The sequence below is a fragment of the Chenopodium album genome, chromosome 16, assembly GCF_948465745.1.
Source record: "Chenopodium album chromosome 16, dcCheAlbu1.1, whole genome shotgun sequence".
Taxonomy (NCBI): Eukaryota; Viridiplantae; Streptophyta; class Magnoliopsida; order Caryophyllales; family Amaranthaceae; genus Chenopodium; species Chenopodium album.
In genome coordinates, this window is record NC_137849.1 from 17,562,064 (window position 1) to 17,569,349 (window position 7,286).

A 7,286-nucleotide genomic window follows, 5' to 3' on the forward strand; every position below is an offset into this window, starting at 1 on the left:
AGTTCTTCTTTAAAAAATTGTATTGTAATTGATTCTCTAGATCATGTTGTGTCTTCTATACATAAGCAATTGCTCACTTCTAACGATGCTCTTGAGAATGTTTTGTTGAATAAGGAAAAGATAGGTACTCCAAACAAGGAGATGGGTTTGTATGAAGATTTGCTCAATGGAAGCTTTGAGGATGTTGAAGAGCAAATGTGTTTGAGCATTTCTAGCCAAGAAGCGTTGCAAGTGGCAACATCGAAGGAAGGTAAAGGTGCTCCAATGGTTGAGCTCAAACCTCTTCCATCACACCTTAAGTATGAATTTTTGGGACCCAACTTCACTTTTCCCGTGATTGTTAGCTTTTCTTTGAGTGAGCATCAAGATCAAAAGTTGTGTGGTGTTTTGAAAAAGCACCGAAGTGCTTTGGGTTATACCATTGATGACCTCAAAGGTATAAGCCCCGCTTTATGTACACATCACATAAATCTTGAGGAGGATGCTTTACCTTCTATTGAGAGGCAACAAAAGCTACACCCCCAAATGGGAGAGGTAGTGAAAAAGGAGATCACCAAACTTTTGGATGCGGCAATCATATTCCCCATTTCTAGTTCTAGGTGGGTTTCTCCCGTTCACGTTGTCCCAAAGAAGGGAGGTATGACCGTCGTTGAGAATGAGAAAGGTGAGCTCATTCCGACGAGGACGGTCACGGGATGGAGGATGTGTATAGACTATAGAAATCTAAACACATCAACAAAGAAAGATCATTTCCCCCTTCCTTTTATTGATCAAATGCTTGAAAGACTAACAAGGCACAAGTTCTATTGTTTTCTTGATGGTTATTCGGGATTTTTCCAAATCCCTATCCACCCGAATGAACAAGAGAAAACAACCTTCACTTGTCCATATGTTACATTTGCTTATAGGAGAATGCCATTCAGCCTTTGCAATGCTCCCGCAACATTTCAAAGATGCATGATGAGTATATTTGGAGATATGTTGGAAGAGGAGATGGAGGTTTTTATGGACGACTTCTCCGTAGGAGGTGTTTCATTTGAGGCATGCCTTGAAAACCTTGAAAAATGTCTTGCAAGGTGTGAGAAGGTGAACTTGGTCTTGAATTGGGAGAAATGTTACTTCATGGTAGAGGAAGGTATAGTCCTTGGCCACAAGATCTCTCATAAGGGGGTAGAGGTGGATAAAGCTAAAATTGAAGTCATTGAAAAGCTTCCACCTCCGGTGAACGTAAAGGGAGTGAGATCTTTCTTAGGGCATGCCGGGTTTTATAGAAGATTCATCAAGGATTTTTCGCTCATTTCAAAGCCCCTTAATGATCTTCTTCAAAAAGATGTCGAGTTTGTGTTTGATGATAAGTGTTTGGAGGCATTCAATAAGTTGAAGAAAGCTCTAATCTCTACTCCTATTGTTCAAGCTCCAAGATGGGATTTACCATTTGAGTTGATGTGTGATGCAAGTGATTCGGCAATAGGAGGTGTCTTGGGTCAAAGAGTGGACAAGAAACTTCATGTGATCTATTATATGTCCAAGACTCTAAATGGCGCTCAACGGAATTACAATACAACGGAGAAGGTATTTTTGGCTATAGTTCATGCTTTTGAGAAGTTCCGTTGTTATCTATTGGGTTCCAAAACCATTGTCTTCACAGATCATGCGGCTCTCAAGTATCTTTTTGCCAAGAAAGAGTCCAAGCCAAGGTTGATTCGGTGGGTTCTTGAGCTCCAAACCTTTGACATTGAGATTAGGGATAAAAGAGGAGTGGAAAATGTTGTGGCGGATCATCTTTCTCGTTTAGAAGATTCTCAAACTCATGATGATGGTTCTCAAATTTAGGATAGGATGCTTGATGATTTCTTGTATGCTATTGAAGCAAAGGAGCTCCCATGGTTTGTCGATTTAGTAAACTTTCTTGCATGTGGGGAGTTTCCTCCTTCCTTTTCTAAGAATCATAGAAAGAAGCTCAAGAAAGAGGCAAGGCATTATGTGTGGGATGATCCCATCTTATACAAGCGAGGGGTAGGTGGCTTACTTAGACGTTGTGTGCCAAATGAAGAAGTGCCTAGTGTTTTGAAAATGTGTCATTCGGATCCAAGCGGGGGCCATATGGGTGTCTCTAAGACTACCACTAAGGTCCTTCAATGCGGATTATGGTGGCCACATCTCTTTAAGGATTCATAGGTCTTTGTCAAGACATGTGACCGATGTCAAAGAGTTGGGAACATCTCCAAGAGAAATGAAATGCCTCAACAACCCATACTTGAGTTGGAAGTGTTTGATGTGTGGGGCATTGATTTTATGGGACCATTCCCCTCATCTTTCGGAAATCAATATATTCTTGTGGCGGTCGATTACGTGTCTAAGTGGGTTGAGGCCGTTGCCTCCCCAACTAATGACCACAAGGTGGTTATGAAGTTGTTTAAGAAGATAATCTTTCCAAGATTTGGGGTACCAAAGGCGGTGATAAGCGACAACAGTTCTCATTTTATTCACCATGCCTTTCAAAAGATGTTGAGAAAGCATGGGGTCCATCAAAGATTCAGCCTCCCATATCATCCCCAATCGAGCGGCCAAGTGGAAGTCTCTAACCATCAAATCAAACTTATCCTTGAAAAGACGGTTGCGAGAAATCGAAAGGATTAGTCGGATAAGTTGGATGATGCTCTTTGGGCCTATCGAACGGCTTTTAAGACCCCCATAGGTGCCACTCCATACCGCCTAGTCTACGGCAAGTGATGCCATCTCCCGGTTGAAATTGAACACCGTGCTTTGTGGGCAATCAAGAAGATAAACTTTGACTTGGCAAGTGCGAGGGAGAAAAGGTGGTTAGATCTTCATGAGTTAGAGGAGCTTCGGTTTAATGCTTATGATTGTGCTAGTGTGTATAAAGCTCGTTCCAAGGAAACACATGACAAGCTTATTAAGAAGAAAGATTTTTGTGTTGGCGATAAGGTTCTTCTCTACCATTCAAAAATGAAATTGTTTCCCGGAAAGCTTATGTCAAGATGGAGCGGTCCCTATTTGGTCAAGAATGTTTTTCCAAGTGGTGTTGTAGAGGTCTCAATGATGGATTCTTCTTCTCCATTTAAGGTAATGGGCCATCGTCTCAAGAATTATTTCGATGGTGCTTTTGTTAGCCTTGTTCACTCATTGCTTTTCCGACAACCACCTTAATTGGTGGAGGACGTCGAGCTATGACGTTGAACAAGCGCTACCCGGGAGGCAACCCGGTTTTCTAACCTTTTTCTTTTGATTTTACATTTTTCTATATTTCTTTTATCCTTGAGATTTTTCTTATTTCTCTTTATTTTTGTTTGTTTTCTTGATTTTAGGTACCATGAGATTGGTTCGAAGAAAATTTCCAACAATTTTGGTGTTATTTCAAGCTTTCTCGAGGTTTGGATAAGTTTAGGTGGAAAACTTGTTGGGGTCATATGCTCTCATGTTTGCATTTTTATTGATTTTCTACTCTTTTTCGAATGCACTTTCAAATATCTCATTATGCAAACACGAGAGTATATTCATGGCCGAAATATTCTTGCTTGGTGCACGCGCACCAAAGGGGTCAGAAAATTTTCACTAACTTTGACAAAATTTAACGGTTTTTGAATCATCCCCGTACCCCCTTGGTGCGCACGCACCCCACCCCTGAGCGCGCGCACCACAAGGGCAGCAATTTTGGCCTGTTTTTTTAACAACCCCAGCCCCTACCTGATGCGAACGCACCTCCTGGCTGCGCGCACGCACCAGGTACGCAGCAATTTTGGGCTGTTTTTGACCCCTCTGCTGTCGCCAAGTGCGCACGCACTGTCTCCAGGTGCGCACGCACTGTCGCCTGTGCGCACGCACCGTCGCCTGGCGCCAGTGCGTTCAACACCCCCCCTATTACCCCAACTCGCACCAACCTTATTTCTCCATTCTCTCTCCCCGATTTCCCCATACTCCCTCATTCATTCTTCTATCTTCAACCCTTCCAAACCTTTGCAAATTCACACAATTACTCATCTTTCATAATCATTTCTTCACAAATTACATTAAAGCATAATTAAATCCCTTCCAAAACAAAAAAATTCCAGAAATTCTAACTTGAAATTCGAAAATTGGGGTTAATTTTGAAATTTTTATGTTTTGATTTAGTGCTTGAATCTTGTCTTTGGGTGTTCTATTTGTTCTTAAATCTTCATTTTTGGCAATTTGCAAGTAATTCAAGGCTTCATTGAGGTATAATTTCTTATTTTCTAGTCATCTTCTTCCTCATTGTTCAAGCTTGAAACCTTGTTTTTGCTTTCATGGTAGAACTCCATTGTTGGTCCTTTTAGCTTGTAATTTGTGTTGAATAATGTTATTGGATGATAAATTGAAGCTTTTTCATGATGATTTTGTATACCTTGCTTAATTTCTTGATTCACCATTGTTGGTCATTTTCTCTCTCATGGGTATTCTTTATGATGGTTTTATTGCTTTGATAATTTAATGTTTGAGTTATTTTGCTCAATTTGATTCATGATTTGGTCGCTTATGTTCATTTTTGCCTTTAATCCATGCTTACTTGCTTCAAATTCATGATTCTATATTAATGGCATTTTGTTCATATGTAGCCATCTCATGATTTGGTCTCTTACTTGTTTCTATTTTGAGATAATTTCTTTTGTGCTTGATTCTTAAGCAATTACTTATGCTTATTATTGAAATATGACAAATGTAAGATTTGCTCATGAGTTGTTTTCCTTCTTGTAGATGGCTCCAATCCGTCACAAGAAGCGGGCAAGATGAAGTTCAAGCAAACCAAGGCATGTTGTTCCACCTCCACCTGAGGTAGAAGAGACATACGGCATTGAATTTTCTAAAGAATCACATTGGGATCGTTTCAAGCGTCTATCCAAGAGAACGCTAAGACCACAGAGATTTTACGATCAAGCAACAACCAAGTTTCTTGGCATAGATGAGGACGTTCGGCTTCTTGCAAAGGGCCTTGATCTTTTAGAGTTCTTGGATTTGATCGCCCCTACTTATGCTAGGGTGACCTATGAATTTCTTTCCTCTCTTGAAGTAGTCCGAGAACCGGGTGACGATTCCTCAAGGATTTTGACTTTTCAACTTTTCAATCATGATCACTCATTGACGAATTCTCAACTATGTTCATACTTCAAGTTTCAATGGGCCGAGGACACGGATCAATGTATCTATCCGGCGCATGGTAGAATGGCAGATGATCATGGATATAATGAGCAACGTTGGTGGAGAAGTATCTCGGAGGAAGGGAAGTATGAGCCTCAAAATTCCAAGACCGCCTCCATAATTCATCCAGCTATGCGGTATTTCAACCGTCTCCTCACTTACGCTCTTTGATCCAAGGACTCTTTGGAAGCTATCTCTCGAGAGGAGCTTTGTTGGTTGTGGATAGCCGACCAAAATGACTTTGAGATTGAGTTAGTGGATTTCACAGAGCAGTTTATCAATCGACTCTTGGATATCCGTGATGGAGTTAGCCTATCGGGGAGCATCCAATTAGGAGGGATGATTTCTATCCTAGCTCTTTGCATCAATGACGACTATAAGACTTTGTTAAATGAGCTTCCCCCAATTATTAATCCTCGAGAAAATCTTCTTCTCATTTCCTCAACATCTCCGCCCTTGTGAACCAAAAGTTCCTCAATCGTACTAGAAAGGATGATGTCTTCATTTGGAAAGTGTCTCGGGTTAAAGAATGGTTCTTAATCCCATGCAAAGAGGCAACTACCCGACCAAGAGAGAAAGGTTCCTTATCTTGGAGGCCTCCGATGCGAGATATTGACCCTTCTATTAGACGTAGGACGAATCATACAAGAGGCTGCTCGACCAATGCTTTCTCATCGAATGTTCAAGCTCTTCCCACATTTGAACCGAAAGGTACACCTATTCCTTCCCCCTCTCTTACTCCTTCTACTTTTGATTTGTCAACCATTCATGCTAGGCTTGATTCTATTACTAATGTGTTATATTCTATGCCTTCTATGCAAACCTCTAATCTTGGTTATGACTATCATACAAATCAATTGTACGATTTGCATGTTCGGAGGGGGAAAATCGAGCCCTATGTGAACTACCCGTATCTCCCGGTCCAGCAAGGACCTATTCCTCAGTGGGAACCTTTTGATCCTACCATTGGCCCTCGGCCTTGCTACCCTTATTGGGAGGGCCCTCATGTTCACCCTAGTTCTATCATAGGCAACACCCCGGCCACTTACGACTATCGGCGGCCCGGTGGTTGTGATTATGCATATGATCCGGCTAATCCTTCGCCCTTTCCGGACCCTGAGACTTTTGGGCGGTGGGGTAGGTCTGGTGAACCGGTCTTAGATGATTGGTCTCATTATTTTGAGGATGATAGAGCTAGGAGGGATGGTAGGTTAAGGGTTAAGGCTCCCATGGACGTGAGCGAGATAGCTAGCTCTGGTCATGTGATGGAGACCGGTGAGGGGAGTTCTCATTCTACCCCTTACCATAGTGCGGAGTGATACTACCATGGCTACACCCCCTTCTTATGTGCTTTATATGGTGTTTCTTGGTTGCCTATATGTCTTTAGATTTAGAGTTAGGGGGGTAGTCCAGTCTAAGCTTGGGGGTGCTTTCTGCATTTGTTTCTGTGCTTCACCATATTCCCCCTGCTTTTGTAGTTCATTCCTGGTCTCCTATGCTTCTGTTATTGATCTCTGTGTTGTTTGGTTTTATGATGATGCTGCTGTATTTCTGCTGATTTCTTTGCCCGGTTATAGGTTTGTTACTTGTTTCGCTGATCGTTGTCCGCTGAGTTTCTCTGTGTCTTTATTATGATGATTCCTGATGATAAATGTCTGATTTCTTGTCTCCTGATACTATTTTAGTCTAATGATTTTAACCCTTACTGCTACTATTACTTGCTTTTTCTTTATTTTCCTACATTTAGTTTTCTATTTTCTTCTTTTCTTTTGTATTGAAGTTACCAACAATTTTCTTTGTATATAGTTTTTTTTTATTATTTCTCACCTTGCTCTATTACTTATGCTTTGGATTTCGACAATTCATAAAGGTGCTCTTTCGCCTTGTTTAATGTGCAATAGCTTTGGCGCCCGGTGAGATCTTTCTATTTCTTTTCTTTTTCTTTTCTTGGTTTCTTAGTCTAGGATTAGTTCTAGGAGAAGTTGAATGGTTCGAGGTTGTTTGCTTTTTAACACCCTAGTGTGTTTGGGAACATTGGCGTTGCGGCCGAATGTTCACTTGTTTGTTAATTGGGATTTATGTGTGTTAGCATTACTTCCTTATTTCTTTCT